We start from the raw sequence: 23,512 nt of genomic DNA, 5'->3' as shown, positions 1-23,512 counted from the left end.
TCTCTGTGATCCTGTAGTCACTTTTTTCACACCTGTGCCATCGAGCCTGTGACATAGCGCTCTGATATTCAGTGGGCCTCACACAATCCAAAAGTGTCCAGTGTCCACTAGTGTGTGCAGAAATTCAAAATCTCCCTTATCCTGTAGTCACTTTTTTCACACCTGTGCCATCGAGCCTGTGACATAGCGCTCTGATATTCAGTGGGCCTCACACAATCCAAAAGTGTCCAGTGTCCACTAGTATGTGCAGAAATTCAAAATCCCCCTTATCCTGTAGTCTCTTTTTTCACACCTGTGCCATCGAGCCTGTGACATAGCGCTGTGATATTCAGTGGGCCTCACACAATCCATAAGTGTCAAGTGTCCACAAGTGTGTGCAGAAATTCAAAATCTCCCCTGTCCTATAGACACCTTGTACCTTGTTTTACATTACTATATAGTTTGTTGGATTTTGTCTACATTTCTACAAAAAATGAGGAAGGCTGGTGGAAGAGGCCGTGGAATTGGGCAGGGGTTGGCAGCTGATAATGATGGTGTTGGTGGTGGATCTGATGGTAGTGGCAAGAGCAAAATAGGACCGAATGCAGGAGGTGTTGAGCCTGCGTCATCGTCTGACTCCATAAGGCTTCAAAGGCTTAGTTTTCTAGGAGTTGGCACACCGCTTTTAAAGCCAGAGCATCAGGAAAAAGTTTTGTCTTACATTGCTGACTCAGCCTCCAGCTCTATCGCCTCCTCTTCTGAAGTTGTAAAAAGTAAAAGCACTGAGTCGTCATTGGAGGCTCATGTTCATGAACCACACCTTTCCTTGTGTCCTTCACCCCAACCAAGATTGAAGGATGACACAGGCCATACTACTGATTACTCCATGGAGCTGTTTTCACATACCATGCCTGGATTATCAAGTGAAATGGTGAATTACCCAGGCCAAGATGAATCTGACATGGAGTGCACTGATGCACAGCCGCTGATAGATGATTCTGCTGGTACATTCACTCAGAGCACTACATTGTCCTCGCAGTGTACAGAGCCAGATTCTGACCCTGATGAGACTCGGGTGCCCCTTCCCGCACACTATACCACCATACACGGTGACACAGAGGAAGGTGCACATGACATTGAAGAGGAGGTGATGGATAACCCAGTTGTTGACCCAGATTGGCATCCATTGGGGGAAGAGGGTGCTGCTTCCAATAGCTCAGATGAGGAGCATCCACAGCAGACATCGACATCGCAACAGCTGTTATCTGGCAGGCCCGGAGCACTCCAAAGACAGGTTCTAAAAATCAAAAGAGTTGCTGGACAGCTTGTCCAGAGGGTCAAAAGATCACAGCGTGCTAGGCCGCAAAATGTCTGCCAAAGTAGGAAGAGTGCAGTGTGGCACTTTTTTGAACAAAATCCTCATGATCAGGCCAAGGTTATCTGTAAGAAGTGCGCAAAGACCTTTAGCCGAGGGAAAAATCTGAAAAATTTGAATACCAGTTGCATGCTTAGACATTTAACCACCATGCACTTGCAAGCGTGGACACAACACCAAACCTCAAGTGCCACATGTGCAACTGATCACAAAGAAGGTAGTCAGCAACGCTACATTGTTTCCCCCACTGTAAGCCCACCGGTTAGCACAGCAGCAAATGTTGAGGTGTCGTTGCAAGGCCACAGCAGTCAGGGAATCCCACTGTTATATCAACGAAATACTGAATCTAGGCCATCAGAAAGAACACCAACTCCATCACCATCATCAACCCTCTCTCAGTCCGCCCTGTCCACCGCTATTTCCACCATATGCAGCTCTCAAGTCCAGCTCACCCTCCCAGACACTATGAGTAGGTCAAGAAAGTACTCAGTCTCTCATCCACGTACACTGGGTTTGAGCGCCCACATTGCCAAACTAATCTCGTTTGAGATGATACCCTATCGGTTGGTGGAAAGCGCAGCTTTCCGCGAACTCATGGCCTATGCAGTACCACGCTATGACCTACCCAGTCGCCACTTCTTCTCTCGCAAAGCCATCCCAGCCCTCCACCATCATGTAAAAGACCGCATTGTCCATGCACTCAAGCAGTCAGTGAGTGGAAAGGTGCACCTCACAACTGATGCATGGTCCAGTCGGCATGGCCAGGGCCGTTATGTGTCCATCACTGCGCACTGGGTTAATGTGGTGGATGCAGGGTCCACAGGGGACAGCGGTGGTGAGACAGTGCTGCCTAGCCCACGGTATAGGAAACAGTTGGCTGTAGGCGTTCGACCCTCCTCCTCCTCCTCCAGAAGCGAAAGCTCGTCCACTGAGCGCAGTCGTACGAGCACTCCATCTGCAGCTGCCACTGTTGCACACGAGGTGTCCCCCTATCGAGCAGCTAGTGGAAAGCGTCAGCAGGCTGTGTTGCAGATGATGTGTTTGGGCGACAGACACACCGCCGAGGTGCTGGCCGAGTACTTGAAGCGACAAACTGAGTCATGGCTGGGCAGTGTACATCTTGAGGCAGGCAAGGTAGTTAGTGATAACGGCCGTAATTTTGTGGCAGCCATAGCTCTTTCAAAACTCAGCCACATACCTTGCTTGGCTCACACCTTGAACCTGGTGGTGCAGTGCTTCCTCAAAAATTATCCGGAGTTAACAACCCTGTTCCAGAAGGTGCGAAGACTGTGCGCGCACATCCGCCGGTCGCCTGTACACTCCGTTCGTATGCAGAAGCTGCAGCGATTGCTCCACCTTCCCAACCACCGCCTCATTATCGACATTGCAACAAGGTGGAACTCCACCCTGCACATGGTGGAGCGGCTGTGCGAGCAGAGGCAGGCCATAATGCATTTGTGGGAGGATACACGGCCAGGCACTTTGAGAGCAGACATGGAGTTGACAGGTGTGCAGTGGTCGAAGCTGAAAGACCTCTGTAAAGTCCTTCAGTGTTTTGAGGAATGCACACGGCTGGTAAGCGCAGACGACGCCATCCTAAACATGAGCATCCCACTTATGCGTCTGCTCATGCAAACTTTGACGCACCTTAAGGAGCAGGCGTCTGCTGCCAATGTTGATGAGGAGGAGGGAATCCTTGATGACATTCAGCCATTGTCTGCTCAGGGACCTCTCCTGGACGAGTTGGAGGAAGAAGAGGAGGATGATGATGGGGATGATTACTTAGGGGAGGAGGATGCATCTCGTGGGGCAAGTGAAAATGTTGGCGTGGCAAGGTCTGGTACAGGGTTTGTGCGTGACTGGAGGGATGTGGATTTGCCAGAAAGTGCTCCTCCAACCAGCACTCGCAGTGCATCATTGACACCGGGAACATTGGCCCACATGTCAGATTATGCCTTGCAGATCCTAAAAAGGGACCCCCGCATTGCCAAAATGATGAACGATGACGACTACTGGTTGGCCAGCATCCTGGATCCACGCTATAAAGGCAAATTACAAAACATCATGCCACAGGAGAACCTTGACCTAATATTGGCTAATAAACAAGCAACTCTGGTAAATCGGTTGCTTGAGGCATTCCCAGCACACAGCAGCGGTGATGGTTCTCACACGAGCCGTACGGGCCGGGGGCAGCTTGGCAGAGGTGTTCATGGTGCACACAGCAGAAGTGGCGTTGGAGACATGGGTTTCATGACAATGTTGTGGACTGATTTTTCAAGTACCGCTCACACAACTGGTAATACTGCATCGATGGAAAGTGACAGGAGACAGCAGTTGTCAACTATGGTTACAAACTACTTTTCCTCCCATATCGATGTTCTCCCACACAGGTCATTCCCCTATGACTATTGGGCCGCTAAACTGGACACCTGGCCTGAATTGGCACAATATGCCTTACAGGAGCTCGCTTGCCCAGCTGCAAGTGTGCTATCGGAAAGAGTCTTCAGTGCAGCTGGATCAGTCCTGACAGAAAAAATGACCCGTCTGTCAACCCAAAATGTGGATGATCTAACCTTCATTAAAATGAACCATGCATGGGTTTCCAAGGATTTTGTCCCACCTTCCCCTGATGACACATAGGGTGACAGAAAAATGGCTTGCTTTGGTCCACCTCTTCCTGGGACTTGACCTATTTCGCCTTTTGCATCAGCTGAATGTCCAACATCAACATATGCCACTTTCTAAAACTCCCTAACTGTGCTGCCTCCCCCCCCCATGGCCGTGGTCACCACCTAGCGCACGACACCGTGCGAGTGCCGTTGGCCTGGACAGGTGGGTAGGCCGACTCTTGGGCGCGGGCACTGGCACAGGGTCCCTCATAGTGCAATCAAGTGTCTCTGACGGTGGTGGTGCACACCCGCCGTCAGACACACCGCCGTACTATGAGGGGCCCAGTGCCAGTACTGACGCCCACGAGTGGGCCCCCCTTGCTTGGCAGGGCCCCAGCATTTGCAATCTTTACCTCTCCCTGCTCCTCCGCTGTGTAGTCTGGGCCGTCAAATCCATACTGTGCCTGACACCGTCTGAGCCTGCCTCCTGATGTATAGACATATATTTTGAATGTGTACGCTATCCATACATGTTATCCGGGGATACGGTACCCTTTCTCACCTTTGTGCAATCACGTGCAATCCATACTGGGCCTAACACCGTCTGAGCCTGCCTCCTGATGTATAGACATATATTTTGAATGTGTACGCTATCCATACATGTTATCCGGGGATACGGTACCCTTTCTCACCTTTGTGCAATCACGTGCAATCCATACTGGGCCTAACACCATCTGAGCCTGCCTCCTGATGTATAGACATATATTTTGAATGTGTACGCTATCCATACATGTTATCCGGGGATACGGTACCCTTTCTCACCTTTGTGCAATCACGTGCAAGCCATACTGGGCCTAACACCGTCTGAGCCTGCCTCCTGATGTATTGACATATATTTTGAATGTGTACGCTATCCATACATGTTATCCGGGGATACGGTACCCTTTCTCACCTTTGTGCAATCACGTGTAATCCATACTGGGCGTGAGAATGGCTGGCGAGCTGTTAAGCAAGCTATAGCACCTGTGGTTTGCACACGTAAGTTTTTCATTTTTTCAGGAATGACGGTTAGGCCTAATTCCGGAACTGCGGTTGACCTGCACTTACTGGGAAATCATCGTTCGCGGGTAATAATTGTAATCAGTGATCCCCATCACTAACGTTGTTCGGCGGGTTATCTGCACCTGTAAGCGACAAACGCTGGCCTTTTCAGTGTAGCGCACATGCAGCCACGGACATATAAGGGCATGACACACCAGTTATTGGCCAATCTCATGTGCCAGAGCCTCACGTGTCCCTCTAGTAAGCCGGACTCGGACCGCGGGGCATGACGGAGTCTCGTTCATTAACGGAATTAAGCTTGCAATGTGTGCATCTTTTCTGTAGCTGGCATGGTTGAGGTTTCCCAGGTGGAGTCGAATTTAACCATAGGCTCCACTCCTGGTGGTGCCCTTCTGGACATTCCTTTAAGGTTCAGCTTTGCAACCATACTGCCCACGTAAAACAATCACTTTGCCTTCATGAACGCTGTTTGGAGGGTCATGACTCGTGGGAATAACGCCGCCCAATCAGTTAACCTGCTAGAGAGATCCTTCGTTGCTCCCAAGCATGACATCACACTCCCTAGGAGGAAGGTAATGCCACTGTGGCGACCGTACTCCTGGGGGCGACACAAGTGCACTGATGCCCAGCCACTGCTCGATGAATCTGCTGGTACATTGACCCAGACCACTACATTCCCCTCGCACGCTACATGGCCTGAATCTGACCCTGATGAAACTCAGGTTACCCTTCCCATACACAGTTCCATCTTACACGGTGACAAAGAGGAAGCTGCAGATGAAAGTGCAGGTTCGGCCCACCCGCCATCAGACACACCACCGTACTATCAGGGGCCCTGTGCCAGTGCCGTCGCCAACGAGTGGGCCCCCCCTGCTTGCTCAGGGTCACAGCACTTGCAAGGTTGAAATACTGTGCAGTGAGATTGAAGATGGGGACGACGAGGAGTCCAGACTAGTACAGGGATTCCCTAGCGAGGAGACTTATTTGATTGTTTTCAATGTTGGGACAGCAATTTTTGGGGAGCACTATACTCTGGAGAATGATAGATGGGGCCCACCATACACTGGAACATTCCAAAGGTGGACATCAGACACTGGAGCAGCATTTACAGGGCCCATTATACACTAGAGCATTAGAAATGGGGCCCATTATGTTTGGAGCATTATTTGGGCCCATAAGACAGTGGAGCTTCATCCATGGGGACCAACATATACTGTAGCATTATGTGGAGCTCATCATATACTGTTTCAAACATTATATGGGACCAATGATTCTGTATGGAGAAATAGATGGGCCTCGTCATGAGATGTAAAAAGTGAAGTATTTTTCATTGTACTATACTGCTATTTCTCTGCCGTATCGGAGCATGATGAGTTGTGGTATGTGTTAAAGGGGCGCTCTTTCACCCAGGGCACATGAAAACCTGGAGCCAGCCCTACCCCCCCACAACTTTAGCCAAATAACCCCCATTTTTCAGTGCGTAACTTGTATTATGAAGTTAATTAAGGTTGACAAGCTTAAGTAAGAAGAATTGATGCTTTTGGCATTCAAATGGGCACTGTAGGTGTGTTTCCTGTCCTCCTCTCACTCCCGACTTTTATTCCCCATTGGCTTACATTGGGTTTCGTGTTTCGGGACGACCCCGACTTTTCCCTATAATCGGCCGATCTTGCTCGACCCGACTTTTGGAAAAGTCGGGTTTCACTAAACGAAACTCGACCCTAAAAAAACAAAAGTCGCTCAACTCTAGTCCTGACTATGGCGGCGAATACTCGGGATCCTGATGCGGGTCTTGGGTCCAGCAGATGAGGTGATGAAGAGGGATACGTCCTTATCCTCAGCGGTGAGTGTCCCAACACTACAGAGATTTGCAGCACTGCCCAAACACAGTTTACAATGGGCAGCCCGGTTTGCTGTGCCGAATTGACACACGCCTAAGTCCCGTTCACAGACCTTGTCTCTCACGGTCAGTACTGTCAGCGAGGGCGGCTGTGGCAGCATTGTCGGCTGTGTCAGTGGTCTCAGCGAGGGCAGTGATGTCGGCTGGGACAGCGGTGTCTGAGCGGTACTCAGTCAACGGTCTCCTGACAAAGCGCTCTGCTATCCCAGGCTCTGCTCTGCCCAGACACCTCTCAGCTGATTTTAACTCACATGTGTCCAGTGCGCCCGAAGATCCCTCACAAATTGTTTGGTCACTCGCGCGCTGCAGCTCTGTTCGCTTAGCCATGCCCCCTTTTCTCAAACACAGAGTACGACCTGGAGTCTCAAGCTTTCTACCCCACAATATAAGTGACAGCCCCAATGGTTTCGGATCCTTCACGGAGGAGACATGCCTAGTTAGTTCCTTACAGAAGCACTCTTCCCATCAACGTTTTTATCCCCTTAATATATTGCAGTCATCATATTATACAGGACTATGTACATACAATTGCTAATTTTGCCTTTCTATCCAGCTAATTCTTCTCATTTCCATTAGATCTATAACATCACGTGATTAAAAGCAGACTAGCTGAATCCTTCTAAGCTCCATGTAGAAACAGGAGGTCAATATTCACTGCATGAGTCATCACTGCAAAAGTCAATGTCAGGGGGAGGAGGGAGCAGCTGGGTCAGCAGCTGAAGAGGAGGATCACAGAAAAGAGAAGAATTAACTGATTACAGAAAGGCAAAATTTGCAATTTTACGTACACAGTACTGTATAATGTGATGACTGCACTATGTTAAGAGGATAAAAACTTTGGAGTGCTGCTTTAAAAAAAAACTTTACAAAGTGCAGATTTTAGCTGAGTAAATATTAACATTTCTCTATATTTATATATGGCATTGTGGGTTTAATATAGTACTCCATCTATGCAGCTCAGCAATAAAAAGAAGACTACGAACACGTGCCACTCCGGACAGAGTGGTTCACCAAGATCTCCACTATGGATTGATACATGTGTAAGGAGGTGGACCAGACCACAGGAACCTGCATGCTGGGTCCGGAACTTGCAAGGCTGCATCCTCTGTCCCTGGGAGGAAGGATTAGGGAGGTGGAGCTTCCCCTGCAGTCTGGGGGAAGCTTGAGGGAGACAGAGCTTCCAGGAGGGCAGGGAGAGCCAGAAAAGGGCGCGCAGCAGCAGGGGGATAAAAGGAAAAAGCGCACAAAGGAATGGAGTCTGGCGTCGGTGGGGAACAGCGCACAGAGCAGCATGCAGGAGACTGTTGAGCAGTGCGTACGTGTCCCTCCTTCCTCACCAGAGCGTAAAAGTGCAGTGACAGGCAGTGCTGCACCTGAAGAGCCATGTGCAACCGAGCCAGAGAGTGCAGATCTGTGTACCACCGAGCCGGAGAGAGCAGAGTCGAACGGAGCAGTACAGAGTCGTGCACACAGAGCAGTGCCACGCAGACCAGCTTATGCCATCGCCTGCCGCCAATGACGCGCCCCTGAGGCCGTGGGATACTCGGTACTGGGCCATCAACTTAAAGGGATATGTCACAGTGGCAGTGACCCAGTCCGTGGCCCCAGGCGGTCATGTAAAAGGGGAGTATTGATTAGGGATAAAGTTTATGTAGTGATTCGTGACGCCAGTTGGAGTGTTCGACTGTAGTATAGCCGACACTGCAGATGATCCCTGGGGGAGTAGATGGTGTTGGCAGAGCAGATGTTTAACCCTCTCCAACCAGGGCTGGCCCCCAGAGATTGTGAAGGAAGTAGAAGGCACGGAGAAATATGGCAGGAGACAAGGAAAGTCACATTTACTGTAGTTCAGGTGCAATTCAGAGGAGATATTACAACTTTCACCAGGTTACAGTCTGCTCTGCAAAATGGGAGTTATCCTTCACTCTGCTGTGACTCGGTGTAAGCTTCCTGCTATTCTAATCCCTTCTGGGACCAAGGTTTCCCAGAGTCTAGAACTTTCCAGTATAGCCACTACTCACTGTGTTTTCCTCCTCAGGCAACTTGTAGCTTGGATCCTGTTTTAAGCTCAAATTCCTTCTTGCACAATCCTTCACTGATCCTAGTTTGCTGCAGTCTTCCCGGGGAAAAAACTTTGCTGTTGGTTGTATAAACCCACACAGTCTCCCAGATTACCACCCTGCTCTGAAAGCATGGATGGCCTAGGAGTTGACTCCCTGATTCTTCTTAGCTTTACTCCTGGCAGGAGCACATGGCATGGCTTCCAGGAGCGTTCTCCATCTTTCCTTCTTCTTCTCCACTGAAAAACAACAACCCTCGACTCCTCCCCCTCCCAGTTAGGGTATGTCTGCGAAGCTCTAAGCTTCAGACATGTAAGGGAGTGAGGTAAATTGTGTGTGTGTGCTGTGGTCTCTAGCAGAGAAAGCATAACTCCCATTGCTCACAAAACACATACAAAACAGTACATATTTAAACCTTTTGTGGTGGTAAAGACGCAGGGCGCCACATCAACTGTGGGGACCAGGGAGAATGGGACGTACAGTGTGTGTCCAGTGACTGCCAGAGAACCAGGTGCAGCGCCCTACGTGACCGTGTGTACCGCACAGGTGCTACACAAGAGAGACCGTATACCAGATTGACACTTGCGCCCTGACTGGGTCAGTAGATAGTATCCCTGACATTTTTGACCGGACTTTACTTGTGGAAATAGTTGATGAGCCACGTTGGGCTTATACAGGACTGTGGCCTGTGCCTTTAATTAGCCACGTTGATATATGGACAGGGGGCAGTGGAAGGTGCCGGAGACCGACGACTGCCACCAGAAGATGGACAAACGCCTACAGTGACCTCCACGAAGAAGGGTATCGCCCACCATTGTTGGCGCTATTGAGTAAGCAGCAGAAGCTGCAGAGGCAGGACTTCCTTATTCGTTTTGCAAATATTTGAACAGTTATATTGTACTGTTGCTTTAATATGGTTTAACCCTATACCTCCCTGCAAGGAGTATTTCCCCTGTAAATAAATCCTGTTAACCCTTGCTCTGTTGCCTGTGTACCGTCACTGCATCCCACGTTCCTGCTTGTTACCCTTTACACATTTAATTCTAGTGCACAAAAAAAGAGTGTCGAGAAAAAAGGGAAAAAAAAAAGTTAGAAAAAAAATTTCCACCATTGCCATCAAGTGTCATGTGGATTAACTCATGCTCAGTCCTGTGCAATGGGGTTGTCTCATGTCATCAAACTGATAATTTGAAATACAAAAGTTAATAAAAATAAGGAAATGGCGCTTGTGTGAGCTACAGAGTATTTTATATGGTATGCCACCAGTGTGTTTAGCCCATTCTGTAATCCATAATTCCCCATTGCACAGACAACTGCTGGAAATTAAAGATCACAGTGGCTTGTAATGAGAATACTCAATTTCATCTTGTACCCCCTGCAGCTTTTGCTGTAATACAGACTGGTCTTATTCAATAGACTGTAGGGCAAGGCAGAGCTCTGGTTAGGCTAGAGATTACCAAAGTTGCCGGCTTGTCAGATCCACCTCCCAATCAATGCCCCGAGCACAAAACAACCTGGGTGTCCTGCTCTAGAAAATCCACTGCTGAATCTTAGTAGTACATCGTAGCCCGCTAATCCCACTCCTGCCTTCCCAACATATTGTTCCATCTGTTCCCCGCAGGATAAAAAGATCCGGCTGCTAATATATGTGAGAGTGGAGCGGCCAAGCCCAAGAGAGGACACAAGGGAGAGCGAGGTCCCAAGAGACGAACAAATAAACACGTTTTACAAATGGATTCCTGTGGCTCTGGCTATGATCTGAGATACTGTTAAATAAATTAGCACTTCTAAAGGAGAGACCTCTGTGATCTCCAGACCTCATGTATATCAACGACTATCAGTCATAAGCTCAATTAGGCTTTCCCGCTCATTAATTTATCCATAAAAGGCGTCTCCAATGGGGCTGAACGATGGAGTCACTGAGGTAGTCTCAACAAGTCAATGAGTAAACTGATGTTTCTGGAGAGATGTAATTAAGACTCATCGTAAAAAGAAGTGAAGAAATCAATTACTAAATGATTACAAGGCAGGAAAACGTCATATTTTTCTACCATAGTTAAACAAAGGAATATACATAGGCCTCGTAATTACGCAATATTGTATTACTACATGGTGTTGTGTATTTCTGCACTGGGGTTTATTATGTTTTTGATTTTTGGAGCATTCTATGAGGGGATTAATCAGCTGTTGCAAAGGAAACAGATACCATATTTTAGAGTCCTCCTGAAATTTTCCGATTGGTTGTCATGGGTCCTTAATGGGGGACATTATTATTATACTGGAGCAACAACAGAGGGCATGATTACTTTATTGGGGCCAGATTTGTGAACATTACACTTATTTTTACAGCATTAAATAGGATATCTGGGACTTAGTAAAAAAAAAACAAAAAAAGTGAACTTAAGCATTAACAGGTAGGTAGTAGATACATACCTGCCTGTTCTTCCCCGACACAGAGCAGTCACATATCGCTCCTGCCAGCAATTCAGCAGTCTCTGCTGACATCACGGTGACAGAGCGGAGGTATCTTTGCCGCCCTGCTCTGTTAACGGGGTGTGATTGCCACCATCATTCTTATTGATGGCTGGATCCACGCTACCTAACTGGGGAACCAACTGTCAATCAGAATGATGTCGGAAGTCCCACCTGGTCATCAGAGAAACCTCCACTCTGTTAACATGACGTCAGGAATGGCAGCTGAATCACAGGCAGGAGCAATCTGTGACCGTTCTGTGTCGGGGAAGACCGGTGCCGGACCAACAGGCATGTAGGCAGCAACTACCTGCCTGTTAGTGCTTATATACATTTTTTTTTACATAGCCTGGATATCCCCTTTAAGGTCAGAATTGGTGGATATTGCTACAATAATCAGGGCCAGAATGGAGGGATATTGTTACTGTATGGGGCCAGAATGGGAACCATTACTACCATATTTAGGTCAGAATGGGAGATATTATTACTATATTGGGTCTGGTATAGGGAACATAACTACTATATTGGCGGCAGAATGGGATATGTCATTACTTTATTGGGGCCATAATGGGGGACAAATACTGTATGGGGGACAGAATGGGAGACATTATTACTCTAGAAGGGTAATAATCGGGTACATTATGGTATTGGGGGGAGCAAAAGGGGGCATTATTAGTACATTTAGCAATGTCCCCATACAGTAACAAAGTCACTCCTTGTGGTCTTATACATAATTAATTTATGGGGCCACAATTTGGGGCATTCTAAGTGTATTTAGGTATAAAAAGATGGGTTCTGCTGGGGACCAGGGCATTACTGCTGTTTTTGGGCGCAAAGACGGACATTACTACTGTTTGGGAGCAGAAAGAGTAATTTTACTATTGCACTGTGGTTTCAAAAGAGAACACATGCATTAATACTATATGGAAGCAATAGGGAATGGCATTTCTAATGTGAGGGAGGCACAAAGGGGGACTTTACCATTGGTATATACTTTATTTTTGGGGATACCGTTTCTTGTGGAGGAATTAAAAATGAGAGGTACTGTTACTGAATAGGGCACCAGGCTGGCACTATAGCACTTTTCTTACCTTGGTGCAAAATATAAGTAGGTGAAAAAGTGAAGAAGGTGCACAAAACGAAATCAGTTATAGATGTTTGTCTATTACATTCTTTAGAGACTAGATTAGTTGTAACTGGTAGAAGTTATAGCAGTCTGCACAGGATGAAGAAGAAAAGTGAAAATGAATTACTTCAAATGGAGACATCATCAGTGAGTCACTGGATTTACTTATACCTTATACAGAGCTCCTGTGTATAATGGCACTGGTGATCAGTTTATTACTTCTACATTTACGCTGTACACTATTTACTACCTACAGAGCTTTTGTGTATGTCACCAGTGATTACTGTATTATCTGTACACTGACACTATACACTGTATTATCACCAGTGATCACTGTATTATCTGTACACCGACACTATATACAGAAATCCTGTGTATAATGCCACTCGTGATCCCTATATTACCTGAACACTGACACTATACAGAGTTCATGTGTATAATGTCACTAATCATTGTATTGCCTGTATACTATATATAATTTACAGAGCTCCTGTGTATAATGTCACTCGTGATCCCTGTTTTACCTGTACACTGACACTATATGCAGAGCTCCTGTGTATAATATCACTGGTGATCAGTGTAAGGGTGGGATCACACACAGCGAGATACGGCCGAGTCTCACAGGTTAAAACCAAGCTCTGGCGCCGGCACTCCGGAGCGGAGCGTGCAGCAGCACAGCAATACATCCGGTGCCAGAGCTTGGTTTTAACCTGCGAGACTCGGCCGTATCTCGCTGTAGTGTGTCTCCGGCCTAATACTTGTACATTGAAACTATATACTATCTACGCAGCTGCTGTGTATAAGGTTGCTACTGGTGATAATGGTGTTAGTACTGTAGTTTATGTTAATGATCACTATGGTGGTATTATTTAATCACTATGGCCTGGGGTGGTAGTGTATGGTCTTGTTATGATTTGGAGACATTTGTCCCTTGAATGCAGTAATATTGGTGCCTTGGTATAATGAATTTTGTCTGGTAACAGGATGGTGGTTATATTCAGAAACTATGTGGTGATAATATATCCTCATGGTGTGGCTGTAGTTATTCCTCTTCATTCTCCAGGTAAGCACACATAGGAGCACTTGCACCTGTCTATCCACATGATGGGACCAGACAGGCTAGCTGTTATAGTCAACATGCATTTATGAGCCTTTGATGGCCATGCAACTGATGCCGATTCACCACTTTTAGTAAATACTAACCACTGTATATTGGGAACGCCTCACAAACCTTCCATTTTGGAGATGCTCTGTCCCAGTTGTCCAGGCATCACCTCCATTCATTTCACCTCTTGTCAACAGAGCAACTTCTTCTCTATCAGCGTGCTCTGTCGATGGGGTGTCACTGCTGACATCTTGATGATTGGCAGCTGGTTTCCCACAGTTAGGCAGTGGGGAGCTGCTATCAAACAGCATGACGTCAGCAGTGACAACCTATTGACAGAGCAGAGTGGAAGAGAAGAAGCTGCTCTGTCGAGGGGACCTCATTGGAAGCAAGAGAATTGATTGCCTCACCGGTCAGTGACTGCTCTGGTAGAACAGGCAGAACAGGCAAGTAGTTAGCAAATACCAGCCTGCAAGACCTAAGCACCATAGGAAAAAAGCACAGAATGACTTTAGCTACATAACTTCTTTGTTGTAATTGTCAGTTTGGACATGGATGAGATTCTTACGGCTGATTACTGGCTGTATATGTCATAAAATGTGTTTCCAATTGTTTTCTTGACAGTTTTTAAAAAGCTTTCAATGATTTTTTTCTTATTCTGAAAAGTATTTTTGTTTCCTGATGTTTTTCTGGTCCTATTAAAAAGCAGATTGATACTTTTTTTCTCTACAATTTGTACTATATCTGGAGTATGCTGCTTATTGAAAAAAAATGTGAGTGGCCCTAAGAAGTTACACACCATAAAAATGAATATGCAGATGTGGCGCCCCTGAGGCTCAGTCGCCACAGAGGTACTGCACCTTCTCCTAAGGTGTAGTGCCCCACCATCCAGGTAAGGTGGGAACTCCTGGCCACACTCCAACACCTGCATCCTATACACAGGATAGTTCAGCAGGGCCACATTGCAGCTTTAGGCTCGGGGTGTAGCACAGCACCTTTCGTGGAACCCTGCTTCGTAACACGAGATGTGCTGGGAGGTTGGTGGAGTTAGTATAAAAAGAAGGGGAAAGATAGAATTACAGGTCAGTCCCTGAGGGGGACAGTAGGAGAGTCTGGAGTCAGTCCCTTAGGGGTGAGTCTGACAGAAGGTCGGTCTGGGGTGAGTCCCAGAGGTCCCTGGAAGAATGGAAGAAGGGATGGAGAAAGGAGTGCTGCAGCTGCCTCAGTGACCTGAGCCAGCTGGCACGGGAAAGGAAAGAGAAAGAGAGATGTAGAACTGTAACCTGCATTTCCATAAGAGAGAGAAAGACAAGTACGGAACGAAGTGGAGAGAGAACAGAGAGGAGGAGTGGGTTGGATAGGAACCCTGCCTATAGGTTCTCAGCACAAGGCCGTGGCCCGGTCCCCAAGGTTGTATGGACACTTATGGTTCTGCAGCAGACACCGGTGGAGTAGTTGGCTGTAAATGCACTACTCCCATCAAAGACTTGGGACACAACAGCAAACTGATAGAGAGCCGGGATTCAGGAGAAGGGAGTCCCCGAAGCAGGCTACAGCTGTCTGTCATACAAGTGAGAGTTGTTAGGAACATCTGACAGGAGGAACTTCAGAGAACCACGGTACTGGAGCTCTTCATACTAAAAGGCGCAATAGAGGAGTCGTTCAGGAAGGCACATGTTGGCGGGGTGCTGGCGGGGAGAGTCCTATCTTGCCTGGAGGTTGGCTGGGCCTCTGACCCGGAGGACACGGTACCGAAGAGGTCACCTGTGTGCACTACGAACTGTGAGTAAAGCTTTGAAACTGCAAGCTCTGGTGTCCTCCATTCATTCCCGCATCAGCACCGCTACATTTGGGTATCAACATATACACCATCCGGTGCCCCTACTCCTCCATCGCACCTACACTGCCCTGGGATTACAGTTCTACCTGTGGGGAGCTATACCACCTTTGCTGCATCACACCATCAGTCCCAGTGGATCTGCACGCAGCGTTGGCTTACCATCTTACTTGCCAAACACCACGGGTGGCGTCACGAACTTTTCATATAAACTACACTACAAACATCACCGCCATTGATATTGGGGCCTAGGGCCACGGACCGGGTCACCGCTGCTGCGACACATCATCCCCCTGACACCGGCCCGGTACCGAGTACCCCACAGCCCTGGGTGAAGCCAGCGAGGGCGACCCACAGACTTTTCATTATTTTTGTATAGATTTTGCAGCCAAAATAATCCTTTAGAGTATTAGACCTGAATAACCATACCTATTCAGCTGTTAGAAGTACTGTGAGTAGAGAGACACTCTCTCCATTTTGCTCGCTTCAACACTTATCACAGTGGTCAGGGAAAACCATATTCATTTTAGGGAGAGGTATATCCCAGAGGAAAGATACTCCACATATAACGAATATTTAACTTATGAATATCCATTTAATTCTGGAAATAGAGTTGAAATTTGAAAAATTTTCAAATTAATTTTTATGTATTGGTTCTTCAAACAAATGTACATGATTGGGGTGGAGATGGGGAGATATGACACTCCTGATTTGGACCACTAAGATGCACCAAATTGGTACTAATGGATCGAAATGATACACAAAGATCAGGACTAATCAGAAGGAAACTTCTCTGAGAAACACATTTATTTTTGGCTTAAAGAGGCTAGTTCAGTTTCAGTGGTTCATGGAGTTTCTTGGAGCTATAGTTATCTATGGGGAGATTAGGTAATATTTTTGTGAACAGCTTTAGTCCTATTTGTCAAACATGTTCTGACAGGGCCTATATAAATAACCAGTCACACTCAAAGCACCCCTTCTCTAGTTGTGAATGGATGACTCTCGTCCCTCTTTTCAATCAATTCCCTATAAATATTCCTAAAAGGCAAATTTTCATTTGGTTACATACACAACTTTTTCAGACAACCATTATGGCCAAATGTTAGCTTATGTAGACCTTTGCACGAATTTCCATGGATGGTCATTTATCTAACTAGTCTTAATTAAAAATGTGCTACCATTTTTCTAATGCAGAGTGTCTTAATCTAGCTGAGTGTTCTGCAAAAATGTTACAAATCCACAGTTCCTGTTTCTGATAGCTCTCTATACTCTCCCCCTTTCTTCCCTCAGTGCTAGAAATAGTCAAAAGGAAAGGAATTTCCACAGTGTGAAAAGTGGAGGAAGCATGTACAGTCTCAGGGCAAGAAAAAAACAGGAAGGAAAGGTGGATCGCCCGCCAGGGCAGTGGGGTACTCGGTACCGGGCTGGTATTTCACTGGGAAGTGTCACAGTGGCGGTGACCCGGTCCGTGGCCCTGGGCATCCATGTAAGGGAGTGAAGTGATGGAATAAAGTTTATGAATAGATGATTCGTGACGCCACCTGTGGTGTTCAGCAAATGTTAAGCCGACGCTGCAGACAGATCCTCTTTGACAGATGGTGTAGTGCAGCAATGATGTTATAGCCCTCCACAGGCAGGGCTGTAGTCCCAGGGCAGTGTAGGTAGGTGTTGGGAAGGAAGGTGCAGTGTCAGGCACAGAGATGTAGCAGTGCCGGGGAGGTTGCAGCTAGAAGGCAAGGACACAATAGGTTGCAGTTTCTTTACCTTTACTTGGCAAATGCAGTCCAGGGTCCTGAGTACAGATGGCACAGGAGCTGGTTAGCATGGAACCAAATCAGGAATCACTCTGGCAGATGGGTTGTGCAGTCTCCTTACTAGCGCTCTCTATGAAGTACTCCCAGTACTGAGTTACACTGGAGTTCCTCCTTTCTGATGTTATCCACACTCCACTCGCATGGCAGACAGCCGTAGCCTTCTATCTCTCTTGGCTCTCCCGTCGCTGTTGTGCCTCCGAGGATTATGTGGGAATAGAGCATTTACAGCTTCCTATTCCTCTGATTTCTGGTGCAGGACTGTTAGTATCCATGCACCCTTGGAGACCAGGCTCCAGATCATGCGCTATCACTGGGACTGAGCTCTCCACTTTCCTTAGTCTCCCCAGCTCTTCTCCTCCAGGTCTGCACACAACGCCCTCCTCACACTAACTGACTAATTTCCTCCCCTGGCCCCCAGAGAGAAGCTCTTCCCTCAGTTTTGGTTCAGAGCTCCCCCTGCTGGCCTGGAGAGGAACTGTGTTGTATGCAATGGTTAACTGCCAGAGAGACCCTTCATTGCTTCCAGGCGTGACATCACTCTCCCTAGGAGAAAGGTAATACCACTGTGGCGACCATACTCCTGGGGGCACCACACTCCCCCCTAGTGCAATTCAGCACTCCTGGGCTGAAGAAAAACATGTAAACAACATAAACAAATAAACAATTATAGGTGTACAAGATTCAAAAAGGAAAAATTTACGAAAACCAAATGCTCAAAAAGAGTCCTATGACGATAAGTCCATGCGCCAATGTCCATGGTCCCATTCCTGGGCAATTGGTGAACTATACACAGGTTCTTACAGAGTCTCTGTAGGCACAAAACTTGAGAAAGGTTACAAATTTACATTTTTATTAAACCATTTACTATTATTATAGAACATTAGACACTATCATTATTTACTTTAACTTATTTATATGCAAAATCTGATGGGCGGTATACCTTGGGTACCACAGGTAGTCCTACATAGCTCTTGTGTGGGTAAACTTGGGAGTAGCCGTCTGCGAACTCTTAGACTCACTGTGGGCATGACAGATTCACCACTGGCAGGGCGAGGATTCACTGGCTCCACTACTGGTGTGGCATCCGCTGCCTGAATTTCCTGATTTTCAACATTCTCTTGAGTCTCTGCTACTTCAGTTGCAGTAGGCTGGGGAAAGGTTAGGACAGGAACTACAATGGCGGGACCCATTCTTGTCCAGTTTGCAGGGAATTCACCAAGTACAGTGCTGACCTTTTCTTCCTCTTCTTCAATGAGCTGAAGATTGTTCTGTTCTTCCATCCTTTCTTTTAACTGGTCAGGGCACAGTTTCAGATGATCCCTTGATTCTGCTGCTGAGGTTTCACCTCCATCCTTACTGATAAGGCACACTTTGGTGTTGTCGAAGTTCGATGGTAAGATGGTGTAGGGTTCAGCTTCCCATTGGTCATCCAATTTATGCAGCCTTTTTTTCCTCTTGAAGACTTGTTCTCCTGGTGACAAGGGAACTGCAGGTGCATTTTGGTTGTAGTTCTTCTCTTCTTTTTGTCTTGCTTGAGCTAGACTCTTTTCTACACACTCTTGTACTCTTCGATACTGTTGCTGCCTCTCTGTGTCCCAATCAGCATCTGGTGATGTCACCTCAGGTGTAGGGACTCCCATATCCAAATCAATAGGCAACTTGCCAGGCCTCGCTCTCATTAGGTAGGCTTGAGTGCAGTTGGTGGAATTCACAGGAATGTTATTGTAGAGGTCTACCAGATCTGGCAACTTCTCTGGCCACAGATTCCTCTCTTCTAAAGGCAAGGTGTTCAGTAGATCAATCACCACCTGATTCATCTTTTCACACATGCCATTGGTCTGTGGATGGTGCGGTGTTGTCCTGAACATCTTGCAACCATACAAGTTACAGAATTCCTCGAACACTTCCGCCTCAAAGGCTGGACCTTGATCTGTAAGCACTCTCTCGGGATATCCGTGTGGTCTACAAAAGTGCTGTTGGAATGCTCTGGCTGCTGTTCTGGCTGTTTGATCCTTGACAGGCACGACTACCAGGAATCTCGAGTAGTGGTCAACGATGGTAAGAGCATAAATGTAGCCGGAACGGCTTGGGACCAGCTTCACATAGTCCAGGGCAACCAACTCAAGTGGTTGCTTGGTTATTTTTTGTTGCAAAGGAGCTCGCTGGCTGTTACAGTCCTTTCTGCGCAAGTTACATTGTCCACACTCCTGGCACCAATTTTCAATAGCCTTCCTCATACCAGCCTAGTAGAATCTCTCCCGAAGCAAGGCTTCCAACTTCTTCCATCCGAAGTATCTAGCTCCATTGTGATATGCTTCCAGGACCATTGATGCCTCTCTCTTTGGGACTACCACCTGCCAGACCAACTCATGAGTGCGGGCATTGATACTCCTCCGACACCGCTTTCCTTCATAGATGAACAGTCTGCCTCTTTCCACAACTGCTAGGTTTCTTCAGGAGCATCTGAATCCGGGCGTGTCAGCTTATGACAGTAGCTTCTTCCCCAGGCGGACTGCAGGGTCGCTGTCCTGGGTTTCTGCCCAGTCATGGTGAGGCAATGGATTTAGGGTAGCCTCTTTCAGGATAGATCGTCTGTTTCTCACTCCCTGGGCACGTTGGGCCACAGTTGGCTGGTGGAAGGGAGGTAACTCTACTTCTTCGAGTGCTTCAGGGTCTTCTCCTGCATCTGGCAGATTAGGCATCCTAGACAGCGCATCAGCATTGGCATTCTTGTGCCCTGCTCGGTACTTGATGGTAAATTCATAGTTAGACAGCCGAGCCATCCATCGCTGCTCCAGTGCACCTAGCTTTGCAGTTTCCAAGTGGGTCAACGGGTTGTTATCCGTGAAGATGGTAAACTTGGCTGAAGCTAGGTAATGCTTGAATTGTTCAGTCACAGCCCAGACTATGGCAAGGAACTCCAGCTTGAAGGAACTGTAGTTGTCAGGGTTCCTTTCAGTGGGACGAAGCTTCCTGCTGGCGTAGGAGATCACTCTTTCTTTGCCATTCTGTACCTGTGACAGTACTGCTACAAGTCCCACGTAGGGTTGGTCATAATCTGGGTAGGCCAGAACTTCATCTCCTGTGAGAGCCATCTTCAGTCGAGTGAAGGACCTCTCCAGCTCCTCATTCCATTCGAATGTAGGACTCTGCTTTCTGGCCTTCTTGGGCTGACCCACCAGAAGATTTTGCATAGGAGTGGCTATCTCAGTGAAGCCTTTGATGAACCTTCGGTAGTAGCCTACCAGCCCGAGGAATTGATGTACTTCATGGAGGTTGCTGGGCTTCTGCCAGTCCCGGATGACTGTGATTTTGCCAGGATCCGGTGCCACACCTTCTGCACTCACTACATGACCGAGGTACTGAACCTTGGGCTTCAGGAGGTGGCAGTTGGAAGGCTTCAACTTCAGGCCAAAGTAGGACAAGGCTTCAAACACCTCAGCCAGGTGCTTCAGATGGTCTTCATAAGTCTTGGAGAAAACAATGACATCATCAAGGTACAACAGGACTGTCTCGAAGTTCTTGTGCCCAAGACAGCATTCCATTAGCCGTTGGAATGTCCCTGGAGCGGTGCAGAGCCCGAACGGCATGTAGTTGAACTCACAGAAATCCATTGGGGTGGTAAATGCTGTTTTCTCCTTGTCTGCCTCTGCCACGGGAACCTGCCAATACCCACTAGTGAGATCTAAGGTGGAAAAATAGTTAGCAGTTTTAAGTGCAGCTAATGACTCCTCAATTCTGGGTAATGAATAGGCATCTTTATGTATAATGCTGTTAATTTTTCTGTAATCCACACACATTCTCATGGTACCATCCTTCTTTTTCACAAAGACTATTGGGGCTGCCGACGGGCTACAACTGTCTCTGATCACCCCAGCCTCCTTCATTTCCCACAACATACCTTTGGCACATTGATATTGTGTTGGGGGTATAGGCCGGTACCTTTCTTTTATGGGTGGATGGTCTCGAGTGGGGATATGGTGTTGAACCCCTTTTGCCTTCCCAAAATCTAGAGGGTGTTTACTGAATACCCCCTCATACTCCTGAGTCACTTGGTAAACCCCATTCTTTTGGTATGAAGGGGTGGGGTCAGTCCCCACCTGCAGTTGCTGGCACCACTCCTGCAGCTGCTTTACAGAGCCATTGTCCCCCACCTCGTTGGATGAGACCAAGGGCTCTGCTGCCCGTATTGCATTGTTACTGACAGTAAGCAGCTTAGCAACTGTGGCATACCGAGGTATTGTGGCCTCCTCCTCCCCACAATTCAAGAGGCGTACAGGCAGGTACTCTCCCTTTGCGAACATCAACTACCCCTCTGGCTGTCAGGACAGTGGGCCGGCTATCAGAGTACACTGGTTCTACCACTGCCTGGTAATCCTTTCCTCTGAGGCCTATGGCTGCCCGACACCAAGTCAACATTTCACATCTGGGGGGTATTGCAATTGGGAAAGAATCACTCACTCTGACGCTGCCAATTTCTCCGCCAGAGAGTTCTACCTGCTGTCTTTGCATCAGGGCCTTGATCTCCTTCTGCAGGACTCGTTGTTCACTGGAACCAGCAGTCTCAGCCACCTGTAGCAACAAGACAATAACCTCGGAAAGACAATTTTCAATCACATTGGTACCAAGAGGCATCATTGGGTTACATTCTCGTCGATCAATATCCACAACTATCAGACCTTGAGATTTTAACTCTACTCAACCCACTTTTACAGTAATTTCTTTACATCCTATCTGCAGTAAAGACTGACCATTACTAGCAACTACCGTCAGTTCATCAGTTGGACCACGGATAAGTTCAGAGTCAGCCCAATACCGCTTGTAAAGGATATATGGCATAGTCGTCACCTGAGAGCCAATGTCTAGCAAAGAGTTCATGGGGATGCCATCAATCACCACTAGGAGGACCGGTCGCCCTCCAACATACTTGGCTCGCCAGTTCCTTGGGCCTTGTGGTCCTACTCCTGGGGGTTGACCCTCTGCCCCAGGGGTTACTCGTTTAAAGGACAGAATCTTGCGAGGTGGCCTGCTTTGTGGCAGTGACGACAGATGGGACGTCCGTTCTGGTCATAGCGATCGCTGTTCCTCCCTCGGAGTGGCGGGATCCTCTTCCTCCGCATCCACGGCACATCCTCTGGACTGGAGGCCAACTGGATCTTCTCCTTGGAAGACTCCTGCAGGGACTGCACGGTTTTGGCAAGTGCAGCCATACCTTAGGTCAACTCCTGGACCTGAAGACGCAATTCTGAAAATGGGTCATTGTCCAGAGTCTTTGCATCAGCCTCCACAGGGCTGAGGGGGAAAGATGTTGTTTCCTGGTGGTAGGTGATCGCTGGGCGCCTAGGGGGCGCTGAACGGCTGACAATTGGTTCATGCAGCACCCGGATAGCCCTGTCGTTGAAGTCTGCAAAATCCAGGTCAGGGTTCTGCAGGGCTATAATGCGCAGCTGTGCTCTGTGGGTACTGGATAGGAGTCCTTCAATAAACTGCTCCTTTAACAGTCTGTCTCCGTCCTGCACACTGTCTGGATCCATCAGCTTTATGGCTCGCAGCGCCTCCTGCAGGTTAAGAGCATAGTTCCGTAAACTGTCCTGCGCTCTCTGCTTACATCCAAACAATCTCATCTTTATTTCAGCTGCAGTGCGCGTGTCAAAGGTGCTTCTGAGCTTAGCCAGAATCTTTTTAACAGTCTCTTTATCAGTGTCCTGCCAGGCTTTTACTTCTCTCTGCACTGCACCTGTTAGCTGCCCAATAAGAATGTTCACTTTCTGACTTTCAGACGGGGGATAAACTTCGAACAAGCTGCACAGTCTCTCTTTGAATTCACTCAGGGTATGTGACTCACCCGAGTACTGCGGCAGCCAGGCTGCTCCCGGTATATAGGGCATGGACAGCAGCATTATGGGGACCGCTGTGGTGGGCGCCGATTCTTGCGGTGCCCTGGAGGCAGTGCTGGCTGCCGGATTCAGTGGCGCTGTTGGAGCCGCAGCTGCGCTAGACCCTGCATCTGGCGGCGCTGAGAGGTTAGCGGGAGCATCCGCCGCTGCATTGGCGTTGTCCTCAGACATTTTCTCTCCCCCCTAGTTAACGTGGGCCAGGCCGCGGGGTTACGCTGGCTTACCGGACGTCGCTCCTCGGCTGGATCAGGGGGTGCCGAAACTGCAGGCCTCAGC

The sequence above is a fragment of the Dendrobates tinctorius genome, unplaced genomic scaffold (genome assembly GCF_039654945.1).
Source record: "Dendrobates tinctorius isolate UK_male_01 unplaced genomic scaffold, ASM3965494v1 ptg000208l, whole genome shotgun sequence".
NCBI classification, from domain to species: domain Eukaryota; kingdom Metazoa; phylum Chordata; class Amphibia; order Anura; family Dendrobatidae; genus Dendrobates; species Dendrobates tinctorius.
Note: the sequence above shows the minus strand (reverse complement) of the source record.